Genomic DNA, 15381 nt, shown 5'->3' on the forward strand with positions numbered 1-15381 from the left:
TGATCTTTATATTTTGGGAGAGGGTTTAGAGTTATCTCCTCCAGCTGGGCTCCTCTCCTCAGGGAGCTCTGAGCACTGGGCTCTGTTACAGGTGTGTCTTGTGCTCTTTGTTTTATTGATCCTGTTTGACTGGGGGAGAACAATGTTTTAGCTCAGGGAAAAGGCATTTGAGGGTGTCTCTGAACAAAGTTTGCTGTGTGAGACCTTCTGCCATCATTGGCTGTTGTGCCAGTGCCTCATTTCACTGGGATTAGAGCAGGACTAACAGTAACTCAAAAGTGCAGCTGTTCTTAGAGTTATTTATTTGTCAGCTCTCTAGAACTTTACTTGCAAAATTATTTCATCTCAAGCAGGATCAAGCCATTGCTCTTGTGCTTCTAATGGGCTGTATTTCTAGTATGGCATATGATAGGTGGGATTCCCTGATTTTGATATCAAATATTGGAGGTGCACTGCCTTGTAAAACTGCAAAGCACTAATTGAGGTCCTAATGTGTAGTTTTGTCTTCATTTTTCTTAAAATAACCAGTTCCTAGGGTGCCCTAATATCTTCCTACTAATGAAGGAGATAAACCTTTCTATATAAGTATTACACAATTACAAAGACAATGGTTTTTTTTTTCAAATTTGAACTATCTGAGAGGGGAAAAGCACAGATGAGTGAGCTTTGTATTAAGTTAGAAGAGATAATTATAGGCTGGTGGCATGAAAGATTTTTATTCTTTGAAAACCTGTGATCCACCTCCTCATCCTGAGATCCACATCACTACTAGCTGGAGCTCCTAACTAGGCATCTGCACACTTTTTCTATCCAGTAATGGATGGGAAGAATATAGGCTACATTATCTTGTAATGCTTTGAATGCCACAGATTATGGGGAGAGCTCCAGGCTAAGGCCTCAGCCACCCTCAGGGAGGTATTCCACCAACAGATTTCTGAACCTTAGGCTGCTAGATCAGGCTAAAATAGGAGACTCTGGTTATGTGGGCTGCTGCTGTGGAAGTAATTTGACCTACCAGAGTCAAGATATTAAATGAGAAATGCATTGTGTTCTTGTGTTCAGTCTTAGTGCTGCAGATGGGTAGGCAGCATCCCTTTTCCCATCCCTTTTCCCATCCCTTTTCCCATCCCTTTTCCCCCTCCCAGTGTGCAAGCCCAGGGCAGCACAGGGAATATTCCTCTGTCTGCTCTGGGGTGCCCTGACCCCCAGGGCAGCTCTGACTCTGACCCTCATCCATGGAGAAAGTTTCCCAGACCCCAAGATAGACTGGAACCCACCAAAGTGTGCAATAGATCATAGAGAGCAGTGTGGGTGTGTCACTGGGTGAGAAATTGAGGGGTTGGGGTTTTTAGGATGCTGTGGATGGCAGCAAGATGGAGGCACAGGGTGCTGTCCTGGGTTTCTTTTTCACCTTCTTCTTCCTCCTTCTCCATGGGTTTGGGTGGCATTTTGGAATTGGGCAAAGTCTGCACTGGGGGCTCTGTGGGATCAGTTCTTGGGGTAAAAGGGAAATAATCCAGGTGTCAGCTCTTAATGGGAGAGTTCAGTCTTAAAAGCCCTTGTGCCAAGAGATTGTTGGGCATTTTGTGCCTTCTGATGAAAAGGTGCAGAACTCCCAGCAGTGAGACTGTTTTACTGGTAAGAAATAATAAACACCTGAGTCCCAACATGAAGTACTGTCTCAAATACCTTCAATCCAAACCCAAAAAACCCACATCCCTGCACAGTAAAACCAGAGTGCACATCTCCTTTGGCTGGGGAAGATCCATGTTCTGTGGGCAGTAACATGAGCTCTGCCCAGGCTTGGTGCTCCAGGTGATTGAGCTGTGCCACTGAGGCTATGCTAGAGCAGCCCTCTGCTGCTGTTACACTTGAAACTGCTTCTGCTTTCTCCACATCGTGCTTTCAAATCCCCTCTCCCCATTCTGGTCATGTTTTTCCAGCAGTATTTCATCAGTGGGAGTTCCTGTTCCCTTGGCTGTTGCTGCATAGGGTGGTGACCAAAGCTTGCTTTGTGAGAGGGGCATTTGGAAGTAAGAAAAAAGGCAAACCAAAATTGTGGAGTGTTTTTTACTCAGTGGTGTTTGAAGTTGCAGCTCTCCATGCTGTGCCAATTAGCACATTTCCACAGGAATCTGAATCTACTGTGATTTTAATGGAAGAAAACTTCATTGACTGTAAGCAACTTTCTCAGTCTCATTTAGCCTCTGCTATTTGAAATTCTGACTTTGAGCCATACCCAGGTATGAGCCTATTCCACGTTGATTTTAAGGAATTGCTATGTAGAACACAACTGTTCTCTACTCCAGACAATCTAGTACCTCCAGACTGATGGACAGGATTTATTTGCATCTCTTTTCCTCCAAGCTTGTTCTTTGTCCACCTTTGATTTTTTGCATTTGCAGTGCTTGTGAGCAAATTGTGCTCAAGGAAGGGCATGTCTTCCCTTGCTCTTGAAAGGATTCTTGCTTATCTGGCTGGTATTGAGAGGGTTCATCATAACTCTGATGTAAATTGGATTGATGTTATTTTCAGATATATGTGACCATCTTAAAGGTTTAGGTCAGTGCATGCTGTTTTTGGCATGCAACATGACTTTCCAAAGCTAATGCTTGCTCCTTATCCTTGTGCATTAGAATTTGAGGCTTTATCAAGTCCTCCAAAGTCAAACATCTTGCTAAGAGGAGCACAATTGCTTTCAGTTCTATCTCAGTGCCCAGGGCTGTAAACAGGAGAAGCAATCCAATTTGATTTGTGAATTCTGTTCTGTTCTCTGCCCCATCATGTGGCTGCTGGGATGGGAGCCCTGCTCTCCTTACTGGTGCCTGCATTGCCTAAAGATTTATATTTACCAGTCCACATTTTTCATGGGCATAAAGTTTTCAAGGCATCTTCAAAGTTCTGGAAGATGAACCTAATCCAGTAACACACGTGTGGTTTCTTCCACTTTTAAAAATTGTGCATCTTCTAGACTTAAATGATGAAAGTGAGAAGAGGACTCTTACCCTTTGCAAGTTTTTTAGTTCCAGCAGTTTTTTGCTTGGATATTTTTTTTTGTTTGGTTCTGTATCAAATTGAGGGCAATGTAGAAAGGCTTGAATGTCACTGTGCAGATTATAAACTCACTTTAGCACTCACTCAAACCTGGAGAATGGATATGTGAGCCCAGAAGCTGTTTGTAGAACCATCACCTGATGCTATTAACACTTCCATGAAAAGTCTGGACAGTAGATGCAATGGTTTTCTCATAAAGAGTGTGTAGGAATTGAAAAAGATTTTCTGGTAGTTTTGCAGATCAATCTGTTCTGCCTAAATTAAAAACAAAAACAAAAAAAGAATTAGAGTGAAAGAGGGCAAGTAACTTGAACCAGGTGAAGCAAAAAGAAAGAGAAATTTTAAGTCCAAGTTCAAGTTTCTCATCACTGGCCTGCAGGACCTCTCAGTTCTCTCTGTGGAATGAGAAAGAATAACTTCCTAATTTGTACTTATAAGATTTTATTGCAAGTTAAATTATCATTTTTTACTCTAGGGAAGGTTATGTGTAGTAATTGATATCCTCAAAAGAGAAATCTGTGAAAGATACAGCTGTGTTACCTGTCAGTTAGAGGTTAGCCTTTTAAAAGAGAGAAAAGAACCAACCAATTTTCCCTGTGGGGAGAGGAGATATTTGCTATTTCCATGTGTGACTGTCTTACACAATTTTGAATAACTTATTATTCCTCCTCTACAATTACCCTTCCTCTTTCCCCACGTTAGGCACCAATACAATAGAGGTGGTAAAGGATAAAACACTTTCTTGGATAGAACATCTGGCTGTTTCATGATCTGGCTTCTGAGCAGTCTAACCCAAGGGTGAGCTTGAGCTGACTGACTGAAATCTGCCTTCATCTTCATCACCTACCTGCTCTTTGAGTGAGGATTTCATCTTGAGAAGCCATTTCCTATGGTGAAAAACATGAGAGAGTTCTGCTTTCAAGTTTTATAGGAGGTAAATATTTTGGATTCTGGCTTCTGTCTTTCTGCAGAGATTTGTGTGATCTCACCTGATGCTCAGTGCTTGTGAAGACACCAAAGATATCCTTTGCCAGTACTCTTTAGTAAGTATCACATTGTGTTTTACTGTGTGCTTGGTTTCTTCTTTAAAATTCCATGTATGGGATAGGAGAGCTTATAAACTTTTTTTTTTTTTTAAAAAGTATGTGCAGGTTTTAGTTATGCTGCTCACATATCTAGAAAAAATTCACATCTCCCAGTTTACCCTTTTAATGAGGTCAACCCATTCTAATTAAAGAACTATTGAGGAAGAAACCTCAAAATATAGAAATAAGCATGTGTTGCATTTAGGCATTCCCATTTTACACACTCTCTCCTGATTTTATTTAAATGAATGTTTCTTTTTCTTTCTTTCTTTCCCTCGTTAATGTTTCAATAACAAAACGTTTTGCTGAATAAGCTGACAAGGGAAATCTATGCATAAATTCACAAATTAGTGTTCACTTTCCAACTGTGATCTGAATTAGTGTCTAAATAATGTGGATGAAACACCTATTTCAAGAGCTGGCAGGATTTCTCCTTTATTTTGTCAGTGTGTGTTTCAGTGTTTTTAGCAGAAGATTAATACACAAAGTGTCTGTCAATAGCAGTAAATTGTCTAATAATATGTTCACCATCTTCACATGGGAAACAAAATGTTCTTTTCAACTGCAGATCTTAGGGGCTGTGTTTGTGTGACAAACAGGACATTGGTGTAATTGCCAGTTTTGCTTGGGCTGCTATGCCATGGAAAATGGCTGGATTTCCAACATGGTTGGGAGTTGAAATATTGATCTGAGGAAGCCAAGTGCAGCCTGCTTGCAAGAGCCAGACACAGTAGATTAACAGCAGTGAGGTTGGTGTTTGAGTCAAATGTCTGGGGCTGCACATCCTGGAATGCTCCCCACTTCTGACAGCTGGATCAAGTGCAGAAAGGATCCATTTCCTCTTCTGGCTCCATGCTTAAACCTGGCCATCCAAGACCTGGATTAATTGCTTGGCAGGGCTTTTTTTAATGTCAGGCCTATTGACAGGAAATTACTTGGAAAAATCTCTGGGAAACTTAGGACAAACACTGACAGAATTGCTACATGTACTGCTTCTGACTGGTTAGAGTGGCTCCCCCAGCATCAGGCTTTGCACTGTGGCCACCTAAAACTGTACCTTGAGATGGAAGCAGCATTCCTGGTTGTTGCACTAAGGTGGAAAAATCATAGAGAAATCCTTATAAAATCTCCTGGAGTCAGTGGCTGGCCTTGTCAAAGCTAGGATTTTGCAAGTTGCCATGTGAAAGCAATCCTGGTGTGAGCAGTTCATCAGCATAACAATCTATTCCTGGGTAAAAAAACCAACTTGCACCTGTATGAGCTGGTTTTGCACTGTTAAATAGAAAAATGAAAGCTATCTTTCACAACCAGCTTCACTGTATGTAGACACTGAGAGTTTGAGTGACCAATCAATACAGGATAACAACTTGGTACTGACCAATAAAGTAATTGGCAAGAAAGCTCCTGACCCATTGGAGTCCCACTTGGGGTCTGTAGCACTGTATAAAAAGGAGTGATGTGAATCAAGAATGGCCTTTTCCCACCATGAAGAAACTGGAGTCCTCTGTGGTTTATTCCCATAGTACCTGGTGGTACTTGAGTGGAATGTAATCTACAGATTTTTCAGGTTTAGACAGAGATATGTAACACCAATTGAATTTCCCACTCTCTTTCAAGGGATGTGGATGAGAACAAGAGTTGAACATTAATGCCTCTGTTGTCTTAATGGATGTAAAATTGCTCCAAGCAGTTTCTTACAAAGCAAGGAGTGTGCCAAGGGCTGTATGGATACACACATGAACAACCCTGAATGCTTCCTGCTCTGCAGTAGGTCCCCTGGGGAAACCCAGAATTCCAGCAGCAACTGCCTGGATCCTCTCTCCTGGGAAAGCAGGGAAAGCTCTGCTGGTACCTTTTGGTGCTCTTCTCTTCACCTGAAGTAAGGCAGGGAAATATTTACCCATGGATCCTCCTGAAGCTCTGTGCAGCTCACTGGTGTCCATGTGAGTCAAAGTCAAGGCCAAGAAAGGATGCCTTCCAAAGTCATTCCCATTAGTTACCTTGGAGTTCATTATACTCTAACACATGAAATTTCACATTGTAAAACACAAAAAATTAGCCTCCTAATATGGAATAGAAGTTCCTGCTTTTTAAAAGCTCTTCTCATGCCAAGTACTTTTCCTGAGGGCAACTTGTAGCTGGCACATAGAGGGGAAGGGGAGAAATAGGGTGATGGAGTGGTGTGATTTCTTTCACAGGAGCACTCAGGGATCAGTCTGACTTCTGTTAAACAGTGGTTTCAATTTTTTCCTTCTCAGCCTGCTGCCCATCAGGCATTCTTTTCAACTCTCATTTGTCTGTCAGGCATATCACTTATCTTGGAGCTAGTAGAAGGCTTTAGACCTATGATTTTTTTTTTTTTTGGTGGTATAATGCTATTTCAAACACATTGTCTCAGTCTCAAGTTGGAGTAATTTTTACCTCCCTCTTCTGTAGGTGTTCTCCTGGAGTTTGATGGTCAAATTTTGTAAGAGATATCTCATCAGTGCTTGTCCCAGCTCTTCCCTAAGTGATTGCATCAGATGGGCAGAAAAGGATGGATAATTGCCTATTGGATTCTGGTTAGGGAAGGTCAAGGTAGTCTCTGCCTGGCCTGCCCTGAGCTTGTCATACAACTCTGTTATTACAGGGTTTATTCAAGCCTATAATCAGCTGAGTTTCACTGAGATGGAACCATCTGCTTCACTGAGTAATTTTTTTTTGTGGCAGTGTGGTCACGCTTTGTCTACCCTTGACAGGAGGGATGAAATATCCACAGATTTTCTGTTCTGCACCCATTGTATCCTTACTTCTTTGAGTTTTCATTTAAGTAGCAGGTTAGAGGAAAGAAAGGAAAAGCTGTGTGGTGCAGTTGAGATGGTGGAGGGAGGGATGGCATCCAGAGGAACCTGGGCAGGCTGCACAGGTGGGTCTGTGCAACCTCATGAAGTTCAGCGAGGCCAAGTGCAAGGTGCTGCCCCTGGGTCAGGGCAATCCTCTTGCAGAAGTACTCCAGCAGAGTCCAGCTGTAACATCAACTTCCAGCAAGTGTTTGAAGGGGTTAGGACAACATTTTTTTAAACACAATCCCACTCATGTCTGCAAGCTGGGTGGAGAATGGGCTGAGAGCAGCCCTGAGGAGGATGACATGGGGGTGTTGGTGGGTGAGAAGCTGGAAACGAGCCAGCAGAGTGTGCCTGCAGCTCAGACAGCCATCCTGGGCTGCACCAAGAGAAGTGTGACCAGCAGGTCAGGGGAGGGGATTCTCCCCAGCCACAGCAGGCAGCTGGAACAAGATGATCTTTTATGTCCCTTCCATCCCAAGCCATTCTATGAGCTGTCACTTAATGAGTGCATGGCTAAGGATGAGATTTGTCCTGTCTTGGTTTGAACAGCCAGGTGTCTGCTGAGGAAGGCAGGAGCCTCCCCTGAAATGGAAAATGCAAACCCCCTCCCTCTGAATTGTTAGGATTTTGAAATTAAGGGGCTCTCAGGCAAAGATATGGGAATAGGAATAACAGTTCTTTACTAGGAAAATTAAAATACAAATGCAGTAGTACAAACAAAAAAACAAACAAAAACCACTGCCAGAGTCAGAGCAGGCCCCTTGTGTGTCAGGGTGGTGGCACAGTCCCATCCCAGGGGGGCTCAGGGTGGTGGCACAGTCCCATCCCAGGGGGGCTCAGGGTGGTGGCACAGTCCCATCCCAGGGGGGCTCAGCCCTCCTGCAGTGCCAGCTGTGGCTCTGCTGGAGCAGGGATCCTGCACAAGGGGGGAGTTTTCCTCTGCAGCTCCAGGGCTGCTGGAGATGGGCCTGCTCTCCCTCTGGGAATGCAGGGCAGCAGAAAGCTGCTCCTCTGGGAATGCAGGGGGCAAAGGCTGCTGGGCTGTTCCCAGGGCAGATTGGACCCAGGTAGGAATGCTTGGCTCCTCCCCTGGGCAGAGCATCTCCCCATGGGATGGTGGGATTTGATCAGCCCTGCAGGGACACTCAGTGGCCATGGACAGCAGAGATCTCCTGGAGGGAGGGTTGGCTGTGGGAGAGATAAAGGAAAAACTGCCCATGGACAGCAGAGAACTGCCCCAGCTCTGACAGATGGGGATAGAACATACATTTATCTTAAAATCCAGGACATGTCCTCACTTAAATTCCAATCTACACTACAGGAGTGTGGTGCAGTCTGGATATGGCAGCATTTTGATCTTATGTCTAGGATTTTTAAGTGTGCTTCTGGCAATATTGTTCTCTCAAGATTATGTTAGTCCCCTTACAAACTTGTTATCAAGCCTGCATAATAAACTTAGTTGTGCCTGCATGGAAGCTGCTATGGAACACCGTAGAATATCTTCAGGCCTTGGAGAATTCCATACATTCCAGTAATGAATTTCATAATTTCTTGAAAGTTGTGTTTAATGTCTGTCTGGCCTTGGCCAAATCAAAGTCAGACCCTAGTCTTGCCTGTTTAAGCTAAAAGATCTCTGGGGAAGAGAATATAAACTACTCTCTGCATGTGCTTTTGAGGCTGCTTGAAAATTCTCTTTGATGCAAGTTTTAGCCTTGTCTCAAGGGTCTGCCTTCAGACTAGTTCAAAACCAGCTTTGCTGCTTTTTTGAGGTTTCACAGTGAGGTGAGTGCAAATCCATTAGATTCAAGGTTACAGAGTCTGTGCTAAGAACTTAAAATTGTAGCACAAAGGGTGGGATGCTTAAAAAGTGTAAGAGGCTGGGTCACCACCAGTCCTTTGGACCTTGGCAGCAACAGAGAATTTTCTAGAAAAATATCTCCTGCTGTTTCCTTATACCATGATATTAGAGAAGCACTAAAATAGGTGGATGGGATTCCAGAATTTTGGAATAGTGTCAGTGCCAAAATGTCTGATACAATGCTCTGGGCTTTGGTGAGAATTTGGGGTGAGTTTTTACGGGGCTTTCTGTGAGACTTCTGGTTTAGTCATACTGACTTACATATGAGAATTGGTTTCTCCTTATCCAGCTTTGAAGTTCAGTTTTCTTTAAGAAAGCTTTATCTTGAGTCTTGGCACTGGAGAAGTTTACACAGGTTGGAGGTGACCTGTGTGGAAGAAGTCCTTAGTGTTGCTCTTCCTGAGCTGCTTTCAGGTGACAATTCTTGTAACTTAGATTTTAGTTCCAAGTTCAGCCCACTGATTTCATGAAAGTAGTTATTTCATGAGCTATTGGCTTGTGTCACAGCCTAAAAATAATGTTTTTAAGGGGTTTTTTTGGTTTTTTTTTTTTTTTTTTTTTAGGAAAGGTATATTCTACACCTGCCTTTCACCCTTCTGTCCCTGGGGCCTGCTATTTGATTTCCCAGGGGCAGTGTCTCAAGGGAATGTATGATAATAAATGTGTGCAATGCTTCAAGAATTACATACTGGAAACCATAAAGAAACACTTCAGTTGATCCATGGAGATGAGAGAAATAAGGACAAGAACTAAAAATTATTCTGTGCCTGTGTAAAACATCTCTTGCTGCTTTAAGTAATCAGATGGAATAAATTGAATTATGTGGGCTTTCATGAAAGACAGCTTAGCTGTCTTCAAATACAAAATTCCTCTTTAATTAATGTGTTCTGAGCCTTTGTCAGTGTGGAAATACTTTGTCAATGTGGAATAAGTATTTAGTTGGTTATGAATTTATATTGAAGTAGAGAAACTGCAGTATTATATCAATGTGTTTCCTTCAGCTTCATTTGGCAACTTGGAGCTCTTACATCCATTTGGAGTTCTTTTAATGTTGAAATTTTTTGTCGTAAGAACAACTTAGCAAATGCTCCATCTGAACAATTCATACTGTGTCTGCACATGTGATATTCTCTGCAGATGTGGTCTCTTTTGAGAAGGGGAGAGAAATAAATTCCCTGCTTCCCAGCTGAAGGAAACAACTGTCTCTCGGGAACAAATCAGAGGTTCAAGGCTGAAATTGCTTGAAGATGATGCCTAATACTTTGTTAACATCCTCTGGTTTGGGGCTCTTGTACTTGAAAACAAGAGGGTCACACTGAAAAGAAACCAGGCTCCACATCTGGCTTTTCCTTTGAAAAGCCTCTCTCATGGTTATGTGGGTGAACTGCCCACCATCCCACCATTAACAAGTTGCTGACCTTTTTTTTTTTAAATATGATCAACTGAGTGTGAAGTGACAGTCTCTGTTTTCTGCTCTCCCTCAATGAATAGGCTGCTTACATCTGGAACTGGGGCCTGCTGTTACTGAAGATGCTTTCTGCATATTTTCCTCCACAGAAAATGGATGCTCCCCAAGCCAGTGGCTCTGGGCTGCTCCTTCTTGCAAACCAGGTGCAGATGGAGCAGTGAAGTGCAACTTTTCAGAGTCTGGGGTAAATTTAGGAAAGAAAGGACCTGTCTTGTGGACTGAGAAGGATTGCTGGGTGCTTTGAGCTCTTTGAGCTCTGCCACTGTGGAGTCAGAGCAGAGGAAATGGCATTGGTGACTCAGTACATTAGAGTACTGAGCCTCCCCTGCACAGACATCAGTTGTGTTCCCTGCAGGAAAATTCACTTATTCATGCTTGGGGAGGTGCAGAAGAGGAAGGGAGGGAGTTAAAACAGTTCAGTGTATACAGAAATCCATGGAAAGAGTCACATTAACTTCAATGGATTTTGAATTTGGAACTTAAGCTCTATTATATGGTCTCTTCAATAAAGACCTTCTGTTTTTCTACTTGAGCAAAAGTTCTTGAAGACTGAGCTGAACTTTCCCCTCAAGGTGCTTGCACTGTAGATTTATTACAGTTGCATTAAAGCAGCCATTTCTGTGCTTTTAATACATTAACAGGCTGCCAGTTGAATAAGATTGTATGTTTGGGTGGAAAAGAAATCTAGAGATGTGCTACAGACAGTGCTTGGAATGGTAATGAGAATGGCAGCTCATTAGGATTAGCAATGCAAAAAAGGTTCCAGTTAATGAACAATGAAAACATTTTGGCAGTTGCAGGGTTGATTATTGCAAGGCTGTTCATGCTGCTATAATTTAAGCATCTAACGTGACTGTCCATTATCAGCTCAGATTTCAAGAGGTTTATTATTCCATCAAAACATTAATTCTGTGCTGAGAGCTGGCGTGGAAGGCAGGCAAGCAACTAAGTTGCATTATATGTGCTATTTGTATATTTGCTAGAGACTGTAAATGAAGGCAGCAGCCAAGTTTCTTAAGCCCAAATTAAAATGCCTGCTATCTTATTCTGATTAGAAGGGCTTGAGAGAGACTGCATGGGCATGAGCAGATGATGCTGCTGGAGAGGGTCCCATTCAGTTCATGGGCAAGCACAGCTCCAGCCTGTTTTGAAGCTGGGGCTGTGGGAGATGAACCCTTCTGAGCACCAGCTGGGGTAAAGTGGCCCTGACTGAGATGACTTTTCCATGTGGAGCAGTAGAATTTTGTTGCTGCAGAAGATGGTGAAGCTTGACTTTGCTGTCCCCATGGAAAAGAAGTGCTTTGCCCTGACATCAGTTAGCACTGGGCTGACCTGCAGAGGAAAGTTGCTGAGGAGAAGAGTAGGGGATGGCAGGAGAGATGGGGAGAGCAGCTCCTGACTGGTGTGTCCTCTGCATGACACTGCAAACTGAGGTTCCAGTCTGACTGAAAATCCAAGGCTTTGGGCTATTTGCTTTTCTGGGCTTCTTCTTACTTGGGTTTTAATCTGATGTGCAACCAAAACCACTTCTGAATTTGCAGGCAGCTCTAGTCAAAGCTGGTTTTCTCAGTGTTGGCAACTGTTATGGGCAATTCCTAACAGAGTAAAAATGACCAGCAGTAACTAAAAATAATGCTCTGTTAATAACCCAGGGATTGTTCTGTGGGACTGCAAAGATCTTGAACTTGGAGGGAAGATTTCCCTTGACTTCTGTTTTTCCACTCTGATTATTTTTTAATTTGTTTACTTCCATCTAAATTACTCATCCTCTGTCTAATGGGGCTTTCACCCAGCAGTCCCCAGTGCCTGGCTCCCCTCTGCAGCAGATGGTGTGAGGAACCTGGCCCTGCTTCCACCAGCAGTGAGCAGCAGAAGGTGCTGCCAGGTTGTTGGATGCTGTGGATGCCTTGTGGTTGTTACAGTTTAGCTGCAGAAAATTATGCTCCCTGACAATTAAGTAGCACAGTTGGTATTAGGCAAATGTGAATATTATTGTCTAGAAAATGGTACAGGGCTCTAATCAATGTGATTTTCTTATTGCTGTGAAATTGCCTGTGAAAATACCAGCTCAATCTGATTCTTTGGTAAACTGTGTGCATTATTCCATGGGATGGTTGAGTCTGGGCAGAGGAGGGGTTTGATCACTCCTTCACCAGTTCTACCTTACTAATTACTGTGGAGGGAATTGTTCTCTAATCACATTTTGGGTTAGAGTTGGCAGCACTGTCACTAGGATTGGTCAGGTTTGATGTGCTTTGTGATGTTATGGTTTTACCCAGGAGATGGTCCAGCAGTGGGCTGGGTCCCTTCTCATGCTGATATCCCACATAGCACAGTTTCTATTTTAACATTCTGTTATAACCTAAAACTATATTTAACACACTACTTAAGAGACTTAATACAGCATTACTTTCTAACACAACACATATAATATTCATTTTAATATTTGTGAAAAGCCAGTCATAAAATAGGCATTTTTCATGTGCAGCAAGGGACAGGCTGCTGAGTCCAGGTCTGTACAAAGCAGAGCAGCTTTTGAGGTGCCAAGGCAGCCCAAGCAGGGGGCAGGACAAGGAGTGGCTGGGCCTCCCTCAATCTTTGAGGTGTTTCAGCAGAGAAGCTGCCTGCCCTGTGGAACACCACACCCATCCCATGGTGACAGCACAGCTACTCTGCACAAAGCTGCTGCCACATCTCAGGGAGTTCAATTTTCTCCCAGATGGCTTACTAAGTTGTTGTGATATCCTGGGTGATTCCCTTAATGTCTCCTGTGACAGAGCTACGCATTTGCAAACTGTTTGGCAGAAGGTGACATTTGACTCCCTCCCGGAGCTTTTCACAGCACTGACAGCAGCAGAAGATAGGCCCCCCAATTTACCCTTGTCAAAAAAATAACTCTGGAACTCACTGGCAGACGTGTTGTGTAAGGAGGCACTGTTTTTAGAGCTGCTGGCTAAAACTGAACTCGTGCTCACATTTCCTGAACCAGCATTTTGATGCCTTGTGCCATTGTGGAAAAGCTGTATATCAGCACAGCATTCTGCTGACCATTCAGAACAGCCTGTACACCAGAAGAACACATTGTGAGTGCTTATCTCAAGTCAGAGCCCTGCCAGTGGGGATAACTGTGTGATAACAAGCAAGGTTACCTGGTTACCTGAGGCACAGGAGGGAGAGTGACATGCACAGACACATTTTGGATTATCTCCTGCCTTGATTTTTACAGACCAGACAATGATATTTTGAAAATAGAACAGTATTTTCTGTACAGAGTACGAGACAGCCAGATGTGTATTCTGTGGCAGGACCAGAAAAAACTGCCTCTTGTAGCTCCCTGTCTCAGAAACAACTCTGTTCTCTATGTTTCCATTATACAATTTCTATCAAAAGTTCCTGCTCTGGGTCTTGGGTGTGCAGATTGTGTTCCACAGAGTGAGTGTGCTGTGCATAACCCAGTCTGTATTTAGTGTGCCTTGCTCTTCAACCAGGGAAACAGTCCCTGGAACCAGAGTTCACCTAATGGGCATGGACTGAGGCTGGCTGCAGGATTTCAGACCTTGGCAGTGGATGTGGAATTATTTGTTTGGGTTTTTCCTCTGAAAGCTTGGTTCTCCTGGGTTTATTTGTTTGGGTTTCCTCTGAAAGCTTGGTTCTCCTGGGTTTATTTGTTTGGGTTTTTCCTCTGAAAGCTTGGTTCTCCTGGGTTTATTTGTTTGGGTTTTTCCTCTGAAAGCTTGGTTCTCCTGGGTTTATTTGTTTGGGTTTTTTTCCTCTGAAAGCTTGGTTCTCCTGGGTTTGTTTGGGTTTTCCTCTGAAAGCTTGGTTCTCCTGTGTGAAAGGTGTTCTCCATGTGGAGGGATGGGTGGGAGCTTAGGCAGTGAATACAGCTTCTGATACAGAGGTGTGTGTGTATGGGTATATCCTTCCTGAATCAGGGTTTTCCAGCATTACTGGCAGCCTTGAAACAAACCCCTTAGGGATCTGAGTCACTTCAGCTCATTATATTCTTTTGTTCTTTCTGGTATTTCTGGCAGTTTTGGGGTTTTTCCAACCATTCTTTACGGAAGGCTGCTGCGAGCTCTGGTTGGATTTTTAAAATGCCTTTGAAGATCATGATATAGTGAAAAATATATGAGGGAAGAGTTTCATCTTGTTGGGCCAGAGCTTTCATAATGACCATGGAGGCCAAGTCTGGGGGGTAGCTGCATCTGCTTGTGTGCTGGGAGCTGTGTGTGGAGGAGCAGAGATTGGGAAATGCAGCAGCTGCTTCTCATCTGCCTTTGGCATTTCTGTGCTCTGGGGTTCCTTTGGCAAAGGGAATACAGCCTCCACCAGAAAGGAGGTTTGTGCTTCCCAGTCATGTTCTTAACTTTTCTGAATTCCCTTCTTTGGGTTTATATGGGGTCAGGATTCGGCTTCACCTGTCATTTCTTCTTTTTAGGGGTGGCAGCTGCAGGGATTGAAAATACCAGGCAAAATACAGGAGCTGTTACCCTTGTAAGGCACATCAGAGAGAGGGACACTTGTCAGAGAAGCTGTAGTGAAACAGAGACCTTGGGCACTTATAGCTAAGGTACTCTAGGGTCTGTTTTTGACCTCCACATGTCAGCTGGCTTGGGAGATTTTTATTGCACAGTGAAATTACTTGGAGTTTGCTAATTGTGTTTGCAGTAGCTGCTGCACTCTGGCTAAAGGAAACTCTGCTGAGACATCAGTGTGTGTCACAAACATCCTGCACAATCAGTGGTTGGGTTGGGCTTTTATTGATGAGCCTGGTTCTTATATTTACATTTGGACATATTGGAAAGTCCCTTCATATCCTGTGGGTAGGGGAATAAAAAATCTCCCATTGAGTCTTGTGGTATTTTTGGGGTCCCCCACCTGGGGGAGGAGAGATGAATCTGAATCCATGTTCTTGAAGGCTAATTTATTATTTTATGATATTATACTAAAGAATACTACAGTAGACTATACTAAAGAATAGAGAAAGGATACTTACAGAAGGCTAAAAGGTAATAATGAAAAACTCATGACTCTCTCCAGAGCCTTGACACAGTTGGACTGTGGTTGGTCACTAAGTTAAACCAATTC

This window comes from Serinus canaria, chromosome 9 (genome assembly GCF_022539315.1).
Source record: "Serinus canaria isolate serCan28SL12 chromosome 9, serCan2020, whole genome shotgun sequence".
In the NCBI taxonomy this organism is placed as follows: domain Eukaryota; kingdom Metazoa; phylum Chordata; class Aves; order Passeriformes; family Fringillidae; genus Serinus; species Serinus canaria.